The sequence below is a fragment of the Arvicola amphibius genome, chromosome 9 (assembly GCF_903992535.2).
Source record: "Arvicola amphibius chromosome 9, mArvAmp1.2, whole genome shotgun sequence".
Classification (NCBI taxonomy): Eukaryota; Metazoa; Chordata; class Mammalia; order Rodentia; family Cricetidae; genus Arvicola; species Arvicola amphibius.
In genome coordinates, this window is record NC_052055.2 from 92,713,461 (window position 1) to 92,733,563 (window position 20,103).

Here is a 20,103-nt window from a genome sequence, read left to right on the forward strand (position 1 = left end):
GCAATAAATGCTCCTAACTTCTAAGCCACCTCTCTAGCCTCTGTGGCATTTTAGGAAGAAGTAAAACATCATAAACTGAGTTCACATTTGTGTGTTGGGGGGGAGTTTTAGTTCTCAGTGTCCTTTCATTTCAGTCTATATAGTTTCCATTAGTGTTTCTTTTTTAATTTTTAAATTACATTATTCGTTTATTTGTGTGTGTGTTTGCATGTATGTGTGTGGGCACATTGTAATGACAATTTCATGGAGGTCAGATGACAACTTGTGGGAGTCAGTTTTATCTTTCTATCATGAGGATCCTGGAAAATTGGACTTAGGTCCTTAGACTTGATGGCAAATGACTTTACTCTCTTGCCTGGGGGTTTCTATTGCTGCGAAGAGACACCATGACCACAGCAACTCTCATAAAGCAAAAACATTTAATTGGGGTGGCTTACATTTTCAGAGGTTTAGTCCATTATCATCATGGTGTGAAATGGTGGCAGGCAAGTAGACTTGGTGTGAAGAATCAACTGAGACTCCTACAGCTTGACTCCCAGGCAATAGGAAGTGGTCTGAGACACTGTGTGTGGCTTGAGCATATATGAGATCTCAAAGCCCGCCTCTACAGTGATGCACTTCCTCCAAGGCCACACCCACTCCAACAAACATACAACAAGCCATACCTCATAATAGTGTCACTCCTTTGGGGGCTCTTTTCTTTCAAACCATCACACCACTGACCCATCTCACAGGTTCCCTTTAAGTATTTTTTCTTCCCCTCCTTTTCTCTGTCTCCCTCCCTCCCTCTCTCCCTCCCTCCTTCCCTCCCTCCTTCCCTCCCTCCCTCCCCCCCCCCCCCCCCTCTCTCTTTCTTGTTTTGAGACAGAGTTTTTCTGTATAGCCATGGCTATCCTGGAACTCACTCTGTAGACCAGGATGACCTCAAACTCAGAGATCCACCTGCCTCTGACTCTCTTTTGCTGGGATTAAAAGCATGAACCACTATTTCCCGGCAAATATCCTTAAATATTTCTTAGAAGGTGGGACTTCCAGAAATAAATTCAAGCCTTAACCTCTCCCCTTTTCTGAAGGCTAGTTTTTCTAAAGGTAAAATTCTAGGTTTGAAGCCTTTCCCCTTCACTGCTTGGACTGTTGTGCTGGATAGTCTTATGCCAGCTTGATACGAGCTAAAGTTGTCTGAGAGGAGGAAACTTCAATTACAAAAATGCCTCCATAAGATCCAGCTGCAAGACATTTTCTTAAGTAGTGTTTAATGGGGGAGAGCCCAGCCCATTGCAGGTGGAGCTATCCCTTGGCTGGTGGTCCTGGACTCTATAAGAAAGCAGGCTGAGGGGGAGAAGGAGGGGAGGAGAAGGAAATTTTTAAATATAAAAAAATAAACCATATAAAAAAAAAGAAAGCAGGCTGAAGCCAGGGAGTGGTGGTTTAATTCCAGCACCCGAGAGGCAGAGACAGGTGGATCTCTGTGAGTTCAAGGCCAGCATGGTCTACAGAGTGAGTTCCAGGACAGACTCCAAAGCTACAGAGAAACTCTGTCTTGTAAAACCAACCAAATAAATAAATGAGAGAGAGAGAGAGAGAGAGAGAGAGAGAGAGAGAGAGAGAGAGAGAGAGAAAGGAAGGAAGGAAGGAAGGAAGAAAATAAAAAGAAAAGAAAGCAGGCTGAGTAGGCCATGGGGAACAAGCCAGTAAGCAGCACTCCTCCATGGCTTCTTTATCAGCTGCCTCCAGGTTCCTGCCCTGTTTGAGTTCTGTCCTGACTTCCTTCAGTGATGAACTATGATGTGGATGTGTAAGCAAAACAAACCCTTTTCTCCCCAACTTACTTTTGGTCATGGTATTTCATCACAGCAACAGTAACCCTGATAGGACAATGTTGCTGGCTACTTATTGCTTCTTCTGGTAAGACAGGGGCATCAGTTTCATTGAGAACCACTTACGTGTGATAATTTGCTTCTGCTTTCAAAGGTCTCTCTCTCCGTCTTTGGCCTTTGACAGTTCATAATGCTATGTTAAGGCATGAATTTCCTTGAGGTCATTCTAGTTGAAATCTAGCAGACTTCTTGGATGTGGAGGTTAATATTTTCTCATCAAATTTGTGAGATTTTAGTGGTTATTTCTCAAAGTTATTTCCCAATCTCCTTGTCTTCTCTCCCCTGTGTACAGATAGAATGACTAATGGTATTCTACCAAAGTTTCAAGTTCTTTCGATTTGGTTTTTCTCCATGGTTTTTCATATGTGTTCCTCAGACTATGCAATATCATCTGGCCAACCCTCTCAATTGCTAATTCTCTTTTTCTGGCTCAATCTCTGGTTGTATTTTTTGGAACAGAATTTTCATTTTCATGATTACATCTTTAACTTACAGCATTAAAGTATAATCACTACATATTAACATTCTGTTTTGATGTGGTATTGTTCTTATATTTTTCTTTAGGTTTTGAGAAATGGTTTGATTTTTTGACTATATTTATAATAGCTCATTCAAGATCTTTGTTGGGGTAGCTGGAGAGGTGGCTCAGTGGTTAAGAGAACTGACTGCTCTTCCAAAGGACCCAGCACCCACATGGCAGCTAATAACTGTCTGTAAACTCAAGATCTGATACCCTAATATAGACATACATGCAGGCAATGCAAATAAAATAAATTATTATTTTTTAAATGTATTTGTCTGGTAAGCCCAACATCCATGTTATCTTTGGGTCAGTCTCAGCTACCTCTTAGCCTGTGCCTTTTCTTGTCCTGTTATCTATCTTGTAACTTTTTTGTTTGTTTTTTTTTTTTTTTTTTCAAGACAGACTTTCTTTGTGAACTGTTCTGGCTGTCCTGGAACTTAAGTTTATAGACCAGGCTGGCCTCGAACTGCTGCTTGCTTAACCAATTATGTTTGAGATTACCTCACTGTCCCTGAAACTCCCTTAGCTGTGCTTAAAAGAAGCCTTCTGCTCCTCTCAGGGTCATCGGCATTTTATACCAGTGAACAACCCTACACGCATGTGGGAATATTAAGAAACACTCTATGTTTTTACATACTATTGAGTCTGGGGTCTTCTTTCAGCGTTTCCTCGGACCCTTACAGCATTAGAGCCTACTTCATTGGCATTCCAGCAAATACTGAAGACCAGCTGAGGCATCCAGCTATGCCTGAGTAACTCCTGGATTCTTGGACCTCCTGTTCATAGGCAGCCATTGTAGGATTAGCTGGACCATAGCCTATACGTCATTCTAATGCATCCCCTTTTTATGTATAAGAGATTCATTTTGTAAGTTCTGCTACTCTAGAGAGCCCTGACTAACACTCCTGTGTTGCCTATCTTTCCGTTGATATGACATAATTAGAATCATCTAAGAAGGAACCTCAACTGAGAAGATGCTGCCATCAGATTAGCCCATAGGAACATCTATAGGGCATTTAAAAAACTAATGATTAATGTAGGAGGGTCCAACATTGGCAGCTGTACCACGCCTGGGCAGGTAGTCTTTGGCTGTACAAGACAATGAACCGAGCAAGGCAATACGCACCATTCTTCCATGGCCTTTGCTCCAGTTCCTTCTTCTAGGTTCCTGCCTTGAGTTCCTGCTCTGACTTCTCTCAGTGAAGAACCATGATCAGACTATGTAAGCCAAATAAACCCTTTCCCCTCAAAGTTCCTTTCAGTCGTGGTGTTTATCACAGCAACAGAAAGCCAAGTAGGACAAATACCCTCCCCATGCTTTGCATTTCTGTCCATTTTCCAAGTTTGACCCCTCAAGCTTCTGTAACCCTTACAGTTATCCTGTACCTATGTATGTACATTAGATACATTTGTTGCTGCGTAATATGTGGTCCAAGAGTTAATATTGGTACTTAGACCAGAATATACAAGCAGGCTTTGGCCTCTGCTAGGGCTAGGAAGGAAAACAGGACTGGATGGCAAATTGCTGCCAATGAAAACACCGTCCCTTGTGAATTTATTGTTATTCAATAATTCTGACATTGTAGAAAAACGCAAACACGTTTGCCTCTTTCTAACAAAGCACACTCGTAACAGCTACATAGCCACACCCTCTTGTAATAAAATAAAAGCAAAACCGATAACAAGCAAGCAAACAAGACCCCACAAAATCAAAACAAGAGACAGTCTACGTGAGTGTCTGGGGGCCATGTCACGTCCGTGCCATCACGGGTCCTTGCTTGATTAGCTTGTTGGCTCTCCAGTGATTAGAGACTTCCTCAGGTCCTTCCTGTGTTTAGAGCTGGGGCTATGTGTGCGTGCTGGGCTTGTCTTCAATTCTCAGGCAGACACCGACAGCTTCCTTAAGTGGTACATCCTGCTTGGTCTAAGTCTCGAAGTTGGCTGAAGGTGGAAAACTGGGAGCTGTTTCAAGTCTGTCCCAGGCCTGCGCTCAGTTGTGTTTATGGAAAAATCTTTTTAAGATTTCAGAAATATTTCTCATCTTTTCAACTCCTTCCTCCATGGACATCTCACTCCCCATGTATTTTGTTTTAGATTTTTTTCATTACTTTTATTATTTTTATGTGTATGGATGTTTTGCCTGCCTTCATGTCTGCATGCCACATGCATGCCTGTGACTGTGGAGGCCAGAAGAGGTCATTGACTCCCCTGGAATTTGAGTTACAAATGATTGTTCACTGTCATGTGGGCGTTGGGAATTGAACCCTGATCCTCTGGAAGAGCAGCCCGTGTTCCTAATTGCTGAGTCGTCTCCTTTTAAGGTTTAAAAATGATTATAATTTCTTTTTCAGAATTTCATAACGCAGGACTGCGGTTTGATCAATCTCACCCCCAGTTTCCTTCCTCTCCAGTTCCTTCACTGCCCTTTCCACCACCACTACCTCCTCCTTTTCAGTTTTAGCCTTGTCTGCTCAGCTCCAACCAGCTCCAGCAGCTGCAGTGCTAAACGCTTTCAGTGTTATTGTTGTTGTTTATTTTATTAACCTGGCACATAGCTCCATTTTCTTTCTTTTTTTTATTTTTATTTTTTTTAAATATTTATCTATTTATTATGTATACAATATTCTGCATGCATGCCTGCACGCCAGAAGAAGGCCCCAGACCCCATTACAGATGGTTGTGAGCCACCATGTGGTTGCCGGGAACTGAACTCAGGACCTCTGGAAGAGCAGGCAATGCTCTCAACCTCTGAGCCATCTCTCCAGCCCCCCATAGCTCCATTTTCTATGAGAATATTGTTAGTCATGTTATCTAAAGACAAGCCCTACCAGGATGTTATCAGACAAGTCAAATAGTGCTGAGTCTTAGGGAATGGGGCTTTTTGAGGCGCCCAGGTCCTTTTGGTCCTTGACGCGGACGTTAGAGCGACTTCCTACAGCTCTTAAGGCTTCAGAACCCACGGTGCTCTAGTCTATGTATATTTCCTAACAAAACTACTCATACATATAAGCATCGTACTTCCTGGTCTAAGAGAATGCCTCACGTAGGATGGCTCTAGTCCTGATAATGCTGCCCAGCCCTTGGTTCTTGTATTAAAATCAGCTGTTTATTTGTAGTTTTATTTGTTAGTTTAAGTTGGTACGCTCCTCAGCACCCCCCCCTCTAGGGCTTGTTAGGAACAGCGTCTGAGGTGGGGCTTGGGAATGTACATTTCTGGTGTTTTTGTTTGTTTTTTTTTTAATTTTAAGATGGTGTGTGTGTGTGCATGTCACAATGTGTACATGTGTACATGTGAGGGTGGTGGAGCTCAGAGGACAATTTGTGAAGTTTGTTTCCCTCCTTCCGCCACTTGGGGTTTGAACTCACGTCCTCGGGCTTGGTGGCAAGCGCCTCTATCTGCTGAGTGGTCTCACTGGACCCCTAGCAAGGTTGTGAGTGAAAAGTTGAAGCTGTTTCTAGAGTCATTAGGAGCAGAGCCCGAGCTCTGGTGACCTGGTAGGCTAGACTCAGCCATAAGTCCACAAAAGGCCAATTCAACAAACAGTAGTGAGAAACAGGACATTTGTCCTGTGTGACTCATCAGGGAGAAGGGCATAAAGATCCAATGGCAACCTCTCCCATCCTTCCAAACCCCCAGTCCATCTTCCCAGGTCCTAACCTGAGGATTCCATTTAAATATAACATGAGTTCTGTGTAGCTAAGAAGACCCAGGTCATTCATGCTCACCATCACTTCCTCTCTGCTGCAAAGTGCTCTGACGAGATGCAAGAGATGTGTGAAATCTCTTTCTGGGAGACAGCCTCCACTTCCGGCTGGCACCAGCTTTCCTAGCCTTTTCTTTCTCCCAGCATGAGAGATTTCTGAGTCAATTCCAATTTCAGAATTGTCAGTACTTTGGCAGTTAAGAGGAGGGGTGCTCCTGTCTGCTTGGAATAATTCCATTCCTATTGAGATGTTTACATTGCTGGCGTTTGGGGCCCCAATGTCGAGAACATTGAAAGACTGGTACATTGTGCCCAGGCTAAACCTCCTCTCATGGTGTCATGTGTAGAAATGCACATGGCTATACATGTTCACAAATTCAGCTTCCTCTTTCCTTGCTAATTTTCTTTGTACACTGGATTGAGGGTATCTATCAACACAGTGAAAACACGACTGGTCTTTTAATATTCCTCAGAAGTGTGCAAGAGTCAGGGGGCAAATATTGGAGCTCTGATCATATTTGTTATTGTCTTGAATGACTGTTGAAATGAGACTGATATTTATTTATAAACTTGTGAATTAAAAAGTATTCAAGGCTATTGATTTGAAAACTCTTGTTAGCCTGATTATAAGTAGTATGGCTGTATTGGCTAGTTTGTTGTTGTTGACACAGATTTGTCTAGGAAGAGGGAATCTCAATTGAGAAAAATACCTCCATCAGATTGCTTTGTAGGCTTCTCTGTGGGGCATTTTATTTTATTTTCAATTTAAATTAATTACTTAATTAATTACATATCAATCCCAGTTCCCCCTCCTTCCTCTCCTCTGCTCCCCTCTCCCCCAACCCAACCCCACCCTACCTTCTGCTCCTTGTGGGGCATTTTTCTTAATGATTGATGTGGGAGACCAAGGTCTACTGTGGGCCATGTCACCCCTGGGCAAGTGGTTGGCTTTTGGGTCAGTTCGTGCCTCCAGGTTTTTGCCTTGAATTCCTGCCTCGGCTTCCCTCTTGATGGACTTGTAGAGAGCCAAATAAATCTTTTCCTCCTCACATTGTTTTTCATTGGTGGCTTACCACAGCAATAGAGAAGCAAACTGGGACACTGGCCATGACATTTATTACCTAAATAGGATGCTTTTGAGAGTGAAGGGAAGGGGGATTGCTATTAGCAGTTTTCCTGGGAGAGAGGTGTAAACAGGGACTGCCTTGAAACACCAGGCAAACCCAGTCACCTGAACTTTAGAAAATGAAATAGCAAGATAGGTTTCACTTTTGCAAGCATGTTTGATTTACTCAGATTTTGGTCTTAGGGTTAAGGTTCTGCCAATATTTTCTCCCATTCATACGAAGAAATAACAAAAGATAAGCGTTTTGTTAATGAGTTACTTCTCAGAAGATAAAATTGGGTTTTGCAGTGGATATCTGCGATCTCAGCATTGCATCCGCATTGGGAGGCAGTGGCTCCCTCAAAACACAGTGAGTTGGTGACCAACCTGGGATACATGAGACCCTGTTTTAAAAAACAACAAACAAAACAAGCAACAAAAAAAGTGATGTGTAAAAAAAGTGAAAAGTTTATGTTTAGCCCAGTAATTTTCCTTCTTCAGACAAATTTCCCTTCTTCAGACAGAAACTCGTATCTCCTGAAAGTTTCCCATGGAAAAATAGAATTTTGAACAAGGAGGGGAAGGACTGTTGTCTCTTGGGAGTCTATATAAATGTGTATCTGTACACGTGAACTAGACCAAGTATGGAAGGCCGTTCAAATGATAGCTGCTTGGTTGATAACCACGCCCACCGAGTGATTGACTAGTTACACCTGTACTTCCGACCTCCAGCGCTTTTCTCCTAGTTACCTGTTCTCTTAGCAGAAACTAGAAAGGGAACAAAACTGCCCACTCCTGGGTGACGTCACAGAAGAGGGCGAGACCTTATGGGCGGTGCGATCTCCTGGGGGCGGAGTCAGCAAGGGAGGGGGCAGGGCGCCCGTCGGCGTGAAACGCGCATGCGCGGCGAGGGGGCGGAACCGGGGCGGGGCTGTGCGCTGTGTTCTGAGTGAAGGCAGTGGCAGGGTTCGGGCTGCGCGGAGACTGGGGGTTCGGGTCTTGGGTGGACGCCACCGGCCAGAGCAAGGCGTCCGGAACCTAAGTCCCGGCCAGTCTTCAGGACCCGGCAGCGACCGGTGGGGCCGAGACCGCTGCGCGCGGCCCGGAGAACGGAGGCTGGAACTGAGCGAGTGCCCGGGTCGGGGCGCGCCAGGTAGGTGGGCCGAGCTGGGCCGAGCTGGGTCCGGTGGTGCGGTACTGAGCTGAGGGGCTTGGCGGCTGGGAGCTGGAGACACTGGGGACCAGACTGGACGGCGCCCGCGGTTGTCATGGCAGTGGAACAGCCCAGCGGTTCGCTGGTTGCGTCTTTGGAGAGTGGTCCTAGACTTGCCGTCCCCTTGCCTTGGGCCTCTTGGGAAGCTGTGGGATGCTATACACCGCGCCTGCCGGATGCATCTCTGCTGGGTTCCGGGCTTCCAGCTCTGAAGGCCTCGCGGGTATCTCAGGTGTCAAAACACCTGGTAAAAATAAACATGCATCTTGGTGGAGGACACCGCCTGCATCCTTGCAACTCTCCAAGCGTTTCCTGTCCGCGCATCGTCCCGGATAGGATCTCCCTCACCTTTGCTTTTTTATGTATTTTATATCCGTCTGCTTTGTTAGTAAGCTTAATTGAGGCCTGAGAGGTTTCCAGGGATCCGTGGTCGTCATTTGCAAAGCCAGTCATGAATGTGTAGGCCACTGAAACACTCAAAATGTCAGACACAAATTTATATCTTTGTGGGCGAAGGATGGGAGCATTGATGGGCCTTGGCTTCTCTTGCCCCTTGTCGCTTGCCCTCTGACATTACATAATGGTGGGTTCCTCCTGCCCGGAGTTGACAGCTCATGAAAATGTCTCTCTGGGTAAGAAGGAAGTATAGGCCGTTGTCAATCCCATCTTCTTGTCTTTCGCTTTGCCTCTGAATGTGTTTGGTGTTGAGAGGCTGCCCGAGAGTATAACGTGATTTGTCACCTGCCAGTTAGGGCATCTGAGCCAAGGGAATGGGGGAGGGTGGGGTGGCACCGAGGTTGGGATGTTGCAGTGATATTCAGCTTGACTTACTCCTGTGCCCAGTAGGTTGTGTGGACAATGGGTACATCACAGGGGCCTGGGGACAGAGTGAGCCGATCTGGGTGTGAATTCTGAAGATTCTGTCATTTCCCGACTCAGGTTCTCAATGTTCTCATCTCCAAAAGGTGAAAGCCGAACCTCACTTGCTGAGTTTGTTTTGAAGTCTAAATGTTAGTGTCAGGCAGAGAGCAGCTCTAGATTGGCCTACTTACTTAGCCATGTCGTCTTTGATTGAAGTCAGTAAACTTTGTCTTTGAATCTGGTCTGAGGCCCTTGTGTAGGGAGTACTTTGACATAAGGTTTCTCCTGGAAAATTCAGTTCTTTGAAGGGAGCTGGTGTCCACCCGAGGAGGTCCAAGTGTTGGTTCTGTCTGTACAAGTGGTGGTGTCGAGAGATCACAATGCTATTTCTCAGGTGGCGCTGCATGTGAACAGCAGTGCCAGGCGGTGTTCCTTGTGTCTTGTCAACACGATGTAGAAATGAGACAGAGTCACTAGGAGGGTCATCTTAAAGACAGAGCTTACAGGAATGGAGAAAAACGAGGGCTGTGTGTCTGCTGAGATCGGTGAGAGCGCTGGCCATTCTTCCTTAGCTACTCTGCCTATCCAGTGACGTTTCATTTGTTGTCATTCTCAGAATCCGCTTGGGTGATCCTAGGCTCTCAAGCAGACCCAGCGTTTAGAGCACACATTATAGTTTACTCCGTTGTTTTGGAAACTAGGGACTTTGTAGTTATACTGTTAAAATGAATATTAGTTGTTTAAAAAAAATCACTTTAAGGAATATGTACAGAAACTTTGCGTAAATGATTAGAACATGTGGGAGGCAGAGGCAGGCGGATCTCTGTGAGTTCGAGGCCAGCCTGGTCTACAAGAGCTAGTTCCAGGACAGGCTCCAAAGCTACAGAGATATCCTGTCTCCAAAACAAAACAAAAGCAAAAAATGATAGAACACTGGAGAAATGGGGTGTGTGATAAAGAACTATTGGCCCCACGCAGCTGCCTACCTAGGAGAATTCTCAGCTGGCCACCAGGAATGCGCCGGAAGAAAGGACTAGGAGAGCACTCCCCATCCCCACTCTACTGTTTAGCCTCTCAAGAGCTCAGTAAGGCAGAGTGGAGGGGGAAACTTTCCATCAAGCCTATTTTTTATTTTGGTTTGACTTTTTAATGCAGAACTCCTCCTTAGTTTCCATATTCAGAGAAGTTCTCAGAATCATCAGCTACACAATGGTGTCGGGAGGTTTTGACTTTCATGAAGAAGTAAACAGCACACATCGGTGGCAGAGAAAGCTGGATTATGTTCGTGATTCTTTTGCAGACTTTGATTGATGAGCAGGAGACTGGGCCTGGAGCACAGGCTCCGAGTAGAGCGTATGTTAAGGAGACCAGTATTAACCAGCCCCTTGCAGGCTTGCTTCACTTTGCCTTTCCCTCTATGCCTGAAAGAAAAGACCATCATGGACCCAATCCTCAGCAACCCCTAGAGTGCTCCTTGCTCTCTTAACTAATTTTTCTTTTGTACTTTGATGTCCTTTCAGACTTGCAGCAAAACTATAAGAATAGTATAAATGTAAGTGATGTAAATGTAAATTTTTGTCCAGATTTTCCTAATGTTAGGGTTTTGCTGCATCTCTGTTACCCTCCTCTCATTTTCATGCTTTAAACAAACAACTTATTCGCACTTTGATGCCAAATACCCTGTACCTCTAAATACTTCCAGGTAGATTTCTTAAAAACATTTTATACATCTAGCACTTAAAACTCAGGAAATGAACATTGACAGGGATGCTGTTATTTAATGCATAGGTCTTATTTAGATAGAAATTGCTCCAACAATGTCCTTTTTTTTTTTTTGGTTTTTCGAAACAGGGTTTCCCTGTAGTTTCTAGAGCCTGTCCTGGAACTAGCTCTTGTAGACCAGGCTGGCCTCGAACTCAGAGATCCGCCTGCCTCTGCCTCCCAAGTGCTGGGATTAAAGGCGTGCGCCACCACTGCCCGGCTCCAACAATGTCCTTTATCCCAAGAGAAAACCCTAGCTTATTTGTTGCCTATAGTTTTTTCTTTTCTTTTAAGCTGCAGTCTATCTTAACTAGTCTTTCTTTGTATCTAATGTCATTGACATGTTTGAAGACTATTGACTGTCTCAGATAATGCCCCTCAGTTTGGGTTTCACACTATTTGGATTCAGGTTAGCTACTTCTTGCAAGAGTAGCAGAGCTTACAGCCTTGTTGGCTGGGCTCAGTGCGAGGCAGATACTGCCCACTATCTCATTAAACTCTATGCTAGACTTGTTAGCTTTGATGTCTTGATTAGGATGGCTTGGGGCTTGTTGAAAAGTTACATTTTCCCCCTTTGTGATTAATATGCATCTCATAGGGATGCAGGACATGCTACTCCTCAGTCTTTCCAGCCACAGACAGAACCCACTGATGCCTCTTATCTGAATCCTATAGAGTTGACAGATGGGAGTTTTCTAATTTCCTGTTTCCTTCTATGTGTGTTAGAGAACTGAACTAAACTAAAGAGGATTTTCCCTAAAATACACTTCTCGATTTACATACCTAGAGCTTGAAAATCTTGCTATATCCATTAATTAGGCTTTAGTCTGTTGCTGTCATTATTTCTGTTTGACTCTGTCCCAGATTTATCCTTTAGGGAGTCCCTTTCTTTGTACATGTTCCGATCGTTCCTTAAGGACTTCTTTTCCATTCTGGTACAAAAATCTTTGAGACTCAATTTGTATTTTCCTTGCCCTAGCCTCAGAACCAGCCATTTTCAGAGCTCTGTTTCCTTCTTGGAGAGTGGCTTTAGACTCCAGAATGCCTGTGGCTGTTGTGCAAGTGGAGGTGGTATCGTTGCCTTTATTTATGTATGTGTTTGTAACGTAGGAGATCAAACTCAGGGTTTCGTGCATGCCAGAGAAACCTTCTGCCACCAAGCTCCATCACCAGTCCTTGTGCCATTGCCTGTAGACCTTTTCAGGGGACTGGAGTTCTTGTCAGAGCTGGCAAGATGGCTCAGCAGATAGAGGCACTTGCCCCATAGCCTGACAACCTATCTTGGTGACTCCAAATAAATGAAAATGGAATGTTTAAATTGCTCATGTAAATGTAAATATGGTCGCATTACATACCATATTGTCTGATTAGCTTTTTCAATTTCGTGCTATATTCTGGAGTCTGTCTGTGTACTGACATAATGAGTTTACCCTTTTTTGGAGGTGGGGATCCATATTCCAGAGTAGGGGTGTGTTGTGGTTTATCGAGCCATCTTATATTGGTGGGCATGTAGGTCCTTTCCGATTTTCTGCTGTTAAAAAAAAAAAAAAGCCAGTTATATATGGACCAGGTCCCTTTAGCGCCACCTCTCAGTCTTGCAGGGCTCTGCTAGCATCAATAGGACAAGGAGTAATTGTGAATTAACAAGTTCTGTCAAATTTCACCCCTGAGTGGTCTCGTTAGCTCACACCCTTCTGCTGTTTGTTTCCCTGTGGCTTTGGTGCCTTAATTTTGCCAATCTCAGGGCCCCAAAGACGTTATGCTTTTATTATGTTTCACAAATAGCCAAAATCATTGAATTCCTTTATATGTTGAACTTTTTAGTTTGTATTACCCATTCATGTCCTTTGTCTGTGTTTTCTCATACTAGATTGGTCTTATGTTACTCGATAAGGTTTCTGGCAACTTTAAGTAGGAATTGTTCCCCCCAAGGAAAAGGAACCCAACCTTTTCTGACCACACCACATGCCAGACCTAGGCCGTCTTTCCTCAGGCATCCTCTGAGAGGTCTTGTCAGGTGGTAGGCAATCTTGAAGAGATGTTTAGGGGAGGTGTGGTCAGGCAGCTGCAAGATGGTGTTGGCAGAAACTGGGTGGAGTCAGAGCCAGGTGTTTCTGCCTCTGGCACTGTTTCCTTTAAACCACTATATTTCCATGCAAGGACTGTAAGATTTGCTCCTAGAACTCAGCGAGCTTTGAACTGGACTTCCAGAAGTTCCCAAGTAGCCTGAAATCCTGACCTCCTGCCTTCGGCCTTTTTTAGACATGGTTTCTCTGTAGCTTTGGAGCCTGTTGTGGAACTCCCTCTGTAGACCAGGGTAGCCTCAAACTCACAGAGATATGCCTGTCTTTGCCTCCAAGAGTGCTAGGATTAAAGGTATATGCCACCACCGTCTGACTGCATTCAGGCTTTTATTATAGTATCATTCTTACTATGAGCCTCAGTGACCCAGCGCTCCCACCCCATATAATTTACCATCCCCTGGTGGAGGCCTCAGAAATAGGAAAGTAAATTAAGTATGGGGGGCTGGGTCACAGAGGCTCATAATACAAATGAGATGTCTGCTTCCTGTTACAGAGTTAGGAATACAGAGGTGTCCTCTGATCTCTTGAAGGAGGGGTGAGGACTCTGGTGGAGGAAAATATTTGCCCCTTCCAGTCCCCTTCCCTTGCCTCTCTGCTCCCTCCTTCACACACCTGGAACTCCTTCTGACCTCAGTTTCCCGCCACACCCCTCCTGAGCATGATTCGAGAGGTGCTGAGGTCTCCTGAAAATCCTCTGTGCACTTGCTGCTCTACACCTCTGGCTGCAGCCACAGCATTTGGGATCAGCTGTTATAGAAGCCGTTTGATTGAGTTAATTCTCTATAGGGTGTGGGCCACTTTCTTGCCTCTCCTGTGTTGCTTGCATTTTAAGTGATTTGTTTTCTAACTCACTGACTCAGGTTTTTAAGACTGATGAGCCAGGTATGTAAATTCTGGACGTCTGAAGGAAGTATGTTTAGGCAAGTGGACATCTCTGGGAAGAGCGCCCCTTTGGGAAGGGGGGGTGCCCTGGATTGGAGGGTATCTGGCTGGGATGCTTTCAGCTGCCAAGTAAACACAGGAGAGTTCCTGCGTCAGCAGCTTAGCAGTCTTGTCAGGGACCTAAATTCTTTTCTCCATCTACAGCCGGCACTGATGCTGTTGCCTCATGATTATAAGATGGTTGCTAGGGTTGGTGGGACTAAGTGGTTTGTTGCTTCTATCCATCAGGGACAGAGAAGGAAACAAACAAGCCAGATCCTCAGTCATTGTGCAGATCTCTTTGCTCTGCTCTGCAGGGGCCCAGGGTAGCACGAGAGTGCTGTGTGCTGATTGGCTCAGACCAGTATTCCTCTAGGTGTTCCCACACCAGCAGCATCAGCAACACCCGAGAGCTTGTTGGAACTGCAGTGTGTCAACCTCATCTGGTTAATAACTCAGAAGCCCAGGATTGGGACCCAGATATCCTGCTTCCTGATTTTAACCAAGACTACCCCGACTCTCCTGATGGAGATGGGACTGGCTTTGCGTGAAGGGACTGTCACATTGGGTGGTCAGCTCATGGTGTGAACTGACAAGTGTTTTAGGACTATGGGAGCTTGACCCTTATGAATTCCCCAGCTTGCCCACCCAACTGTCGTGCCCACATCCTGTGTCTTCTCTGTAGACTGGATACTAAAGGAAGCAGTGTGGACTACATCCCAGCCCCAGGTTCTGTCTTTGACCAACAAGGATGAAGTCTATTGGGCTGGCCCTGAAGATCTAGGCTCCCTCTTCTGACACACTGTTCCACGACATTTCTGCTTGTGCAGTTTAAAAGAAAAAAGAGAGCAGTATGGCTAGCAGGAACTCAAGAAGTATTTGGGGAACCTGCCTGGAGTCAGCCCAGTGAGGACTTTCGGTGGTGGTTGGTAGCACTCTGGTTTCTCCTAATGTGACCTGCTGTGTGTTCCCTCTTCACCAACACAGCTCCCGCTTTATGTTTGGGTGAAGTAACAGCTACCACCAAGTACAGCTATGCTCAGAATGGCCCCACCCTTTCACATTTTCCCTGGAGCTAGGGAGCTGAAGTATGTCTAGTTTTCTTGACTTTCCAATTTAATGTCTCATCTCAGTTCATAAAAGCAATGAGAAGAGCAGACTTATATCACACTCCAGGCCATTGGCACTGATACTGAGGAAGGAGATGGCCAGAGAGCCTGGAGGAAGAGACACAGTGTGTCCCAAATGGTGGCCCTGTGGAAATCAACTTGAGGTTATAACCAGTGCTTTAAACTTTTTGTAAATGAAATATCAAAAATTCAAGTGGTTTTTTTTCCAGGAAGGATAAGCATTTTTAAATAAAATCTTTAATTATTTGCATGTGATTTTAAGTATTGTAATAATGTGAATATCTCTTGCTGGGTTTGGTAAAGAGTTGTCAGATCTTAGGAGTGAGTGCAGGGGGAAGTAATTTGCAATGAAGATGGGATATAGCCCGTGCGCTTACATGGCCCTTCCTTAGGGATAGGGCCTGTGACTTTCATGAGAACCTGAGCGTCTGACCTTGGGGTCAGGCACAGAGCTGAGAAGGTGGGGCTGTGGGGCAGGTGAGCTGGTGGCAGCAGCAGGGAAGCACTGACTCTTTTAGTCTTGCTTTGAGCTGTGGTCTGTGGTAGCTGACCACCTAGGCCAGATGCTCCTGACACTTGGAGAGGCAGCAGACTCTGTGGTTGTGAGCTTGTTCATCCAGCAGAAGTTTTAGAAAAATCTACTTATTTAGTGTGTGAGTGTGTACACACATACCATGGTGCTATGGAAGCTCACTTTTACAGTCTTGGTAAGTATTTTCTCCACAATGCCCCATTTTAAAATGTGCTCCAAGGGCTAGTTATGGTTGAGGCAGAGGCAGGCAGGTGAACCTAGTCTGCTAGTGAGTTCTAGGCTAGCCAGGGCTACATACTGTCTAAAAAAAAAAGTGCTAACAGGGCTGGCATCTGTTCCATCTCTGGGTACCACTGAGGACATAAATGTTGAGAGAGGTGTAGAGAAGTGGGGACAGCCAGCAGAGCCCATGGAGGGAAATGTGGGTGATGGGAGAAGGAAGCGTGGGGGTGGGGGAAGCTGGGTCCACCAGCTTTTAGTTAAGCGGTTGCTGACCCAGCTATTTTCCAGGAACTCTGTTTAAGGCATGTAAAAGTCTGTATTGTGTGCCATGAAGTGTCAGGTGTTTTCACATTCCCCACATACTGCTTTGTGTTGTACATACAAAATGTCAGAGGAAGTAGCCCGTCACATGACTGGGTGGTAATGAAACAGGGCAGGATGAATGACTGGCAGAACTTAACTAGGATGAGGCTAGATGCAGAGAATTATCAAGGTACCTTGTTTGGAAGAGAAGAGGGAGCTGGATGAATGGGTTGGGGTAGGATAAGCACCCCACTGAGACAGTGCTCATAGCACGGAGGGACAGGCTTGCACTTTCTGGGTTTTGCCCTCAACTTGCCTGTGACTTGGAGCAGTTGTACTAGGAGACCAAATGGGATGTGGTGACAGAGGGCTGTGTGGGTGAAGCGTTGCTTGTTCTTGATCTAGTTGACGGTGGACGTGCACACATGTACACATGTACACACACTCACACGCTCAACCCGTTTGGGAAAGTTTCACCTCTTCTCCTTTCTGTTTGTCCAGCAGTCACTTTCTAGAGGAGAGAAAGCACTTGCGTCGTCAAGACCTGGAGTAGCAAGGGCAGTGGTGGAGAGGGCCGCTGCCATGAGTCACGGACTGCCCTCCCATGCCCCTCATCCCTGCACCCTTCCTTCAGAGGCCCTTGCGATAGTTTCCCACTCCGCACAGGCCAGTGCTGCAGTCCAGATCCCATGGATAGATGAGATCGCTCTACCCATTCCCCTAATAATTTATGCACATCACCTCTGGCCAAGGTCAGTCTCCTTCCTGGTGGGTGAATGGCCTTCCCCAGCTTCTCTACCCACCTCTTTCTTTGACCTGTTGCCCCTATTTTGGCCTAGTTGACATTCCTTTTTATTGTACTATTTTCACTTGACACTAAGTATGTGGCTCCACAGGCTGTAGAACATTTCGGAAACAAATTCATGACGATCAGATGAGGATACCGGCATGTCTGTCACCTTGGTGTTAGAACATTGAAAGTCTTCTCTACTAGATATATTGACATAGTTAATTGTTGTCAGTCATCATCAGCATACTGTGCTGTACAACAACAGAAGCTATCATTCTTGTCCATTAGCCATCGACACAAACTCTTCCCAGGCTTTAGTAATCATTGGAGTATCTATTTACAATTTTTTTAAAAGATAGATTTATTTATATGACTATATGTCTGTGCACCAAAAAAAAAAAAAAAAAGCAGTGCCCATTGTAGCCCCAAGAGCGTGTCGCATCCCTGGATCTAGAGTTGCAGATGGTTATGAGCTGCTGTGTGGGTGCTGGGAACTGAACCTGGGTCCTCTGCAAGATAGGCAGTGCTCTTAACTTCTGAACTGTTTCCCCAGCTCCATGTTGCCTGCTGCTTTGATGTCAACTTTAAGCTTCCGCACACACATGGGAATGCACGATATTGCCCTTCCCGTGCCTGGCATTTACTATAGTGTCCTCTAGCTACACTACACTGTTGTGAATGACTGGACCCTTTCCTTCTTTATGGCTGAATAATAGTCCTCTCTCTGTGTGTACACACATGCATATGTGTTTGTTGACCTCCCAGGCACAGCTGATCCTCTCACCTCAGATGAGATGATATTCCATTGTGGTTTTGATTTATGTTTTTCCTGATTAATGATGTTAAACGTTTTTTCACATGCTGGTTGGTCATTCATCTTCTTTTGAGAAATGTTTGTTCAGATCACTATTTGTGTGTGTCTGTGGTGTCTATATACCTGTGTGTGTGTGTGTGTGTGTGTGTTCGCACGCATGTGTCCACCCAGAAGTCAAAGTCAGGTATTTTTCTCTCCTTCTCACCTTGTATTTTAAGGCAGGGTCCCTTACTGAACCTGTATCTTGCCAGTTTGGCTAGCTTGACTGGCCAGCCATTCCCAGGATCCTCCTGTCTCCCTCCCAGCACTGAGATTACAGGTTCAAGTTGCTGCACCTGGCTTTTATATGAGCAGGGTATCTGAACTGAGGTCCTCATGGTTGCATGACAATTACTTTACTTACTGAGCCATCTGAGCAGCCCCTCTTTTGCACATCTTTAAATTAGGTTATTTGGGTTGTTGGTTTTGAGTTCCTCTGTAGAGCAGTTCCTGTCTAGTGTGAGTTAGTGATGTTTTTATCGGCTGCCCATGTCCTTCATTCTGCTGAAATTAGGGAGTTTGATGAAATCCCATTGGTCATTTTTTTGGCTTTTAACATCATATAAAAAATTTCCAGCACTGATGTTCTGAAGCATTTCATTGTTTTCTTGTAGTAATTTTTTATTTTTAGATAAGAAGAGAGTCCGGTTTCTTCTCTATGTATGTGGGCGTTCAGTCCCCCAGCTCCTGTTGTTGAAGATGCTTGGCTTCTCTCCTTATGATCTTGCTACTTTAGTAGAAAGCACATCTGCCGCTCATATGTGGGTTGCTTCTCAGTTCTTTTCCATTTGTGTGTGTTTTTATGCCAGTTCCATATTGTTTTGATTACTCTAACTTTATGGTATGTTTTGAAGCCAGGTATTTAATGCCCCCACCTCATTATTTTTGTTAAAGATTTTTGTTCTTCTTTGGGTCCCTTGTGGTTGCATATGAATCTCATGGTGGTTTTGCAATGTCTGTGAACACTGTCAGTGGTACTTTGATGACCTATCTTCTTTCCTGCGAACTATTCCTGACTTGTTGCAAAAGGATAGTTATCAACTAAAGCACAAGCCGAGCAGAGGGAGGAGCAGCAACTAGATGGGTGCTCAGAACACACTCAGAGATGCTGACAGTGCTGAAGAGCTAATAGTCTAGTCAGTGTCCACCCAGCCATCACCCAAGATGTGTTCTGAGGTTGTTATTACCATGCCTTGGATGTTTATAGTCTTTTGAAGAATTTTGCTGGAAGGAGGAAGATTTTTTATTTTGAGCCAAATTAATGATTTAGACATTTTTAATTAGCCAAATAAATGCCAAGCTAGGTATTAACTTTTTTGGTGTGTGTGTGTCTGTGTGTGTGTGTCTGTGTGTGTGTGTGTGTGAGAGAGAGAGAGAGAGAGAGAGAGAGAGAGAGAGAGAGAGAGAGAGAGAGAGATATCAGAGGCTTCGTGGCTCTGAGAAAAGCCATCATTATCAGCAGAGCTTGCACATGGCTCTGGTACTGACTTGACTGGTGAGTGTGTCCAGGGTTTCTAGTTAATCTCAGTTTCTCAGCAGTGTGACTAACGCTAACTTTTTGAACTGGGATTTGACTGTGGTGTCCTGATTCTGTCGGGGTGCTGGGCCACACTTGTGTGCAGGCCTGTTCTTACAACAGCTGGCGTAGACTGAGCCCCTCTGATAACAGAGAGAACTGTAAGCCATTGCGCATAGGACTTATTTCAGACAGATTTGCTAAGGTGTAATCAAGGTCTTAGGGCAGCTATGGCCGCATCATTCATTTATACTAGGTGTTCTGGGACTTAACTTGTATTACATACTCAGGGGCTGGCTGACTAAGAAACTGTCTGGGATTGTTTTTCTCAACCTGTCATGGCTTAGACTGTAAACCTAATGTAGTAGACTAAGACGTGTAATGCCTAAAACCAGGGCATCTTTGTACCCCTGAACCTTGATTTAGATGCGCTAAATATGCAGGCCAAGTTATCAAACGTTTGGGGTAGCAAATAAGAATTTGGTATATGAAGCTTTTTGTACTTGCTATTGGGACATTGCCAGAAGTAGGGCTGGTAGCTTTTTATAGGGTTGTCAACTGCGGATTATATTATATTAGGGAGAAACAGTTTTGTAAAGTGACAGCAACAAAGTGAATCTTGCTATGCTTGAAAGGTCTTAGGGGCATGTTCTTACCCTAGCCCTGAGCCCTGGGTAGATTTGAAGATGCTTTATTTAAAGACCTCTT

At 44.9% G+C, this 20,103-nt stretch overlaps 1 protein-coding gene across 11 annotated transcripts in view; it reads left to right on the forward strand.

Moving 5' to 3' along the window:
* The first annotated feature begins 8,145 nt into the window (after positions 1-8,145).
* Inpp4a (inositol polyphosphate-4-phosphatase type I A) overlaps positions 8,146-20,103 on the forward strand; it is a 115,466-nt gene continuing 103,508 nt past the window's right edge. For all 11 annotated transcript variants that reach the window (XM_038344283.1, XM_038344287.1, XM_038344289.2 and 8 more), the window contains exon 1: positions 8,146-8,362. The gene's annotated coding sequence lies outside the window, so the exon portion shown is untranslated. The remainder of the gene's footprint in view (positions 8,363-20,103) is intronic.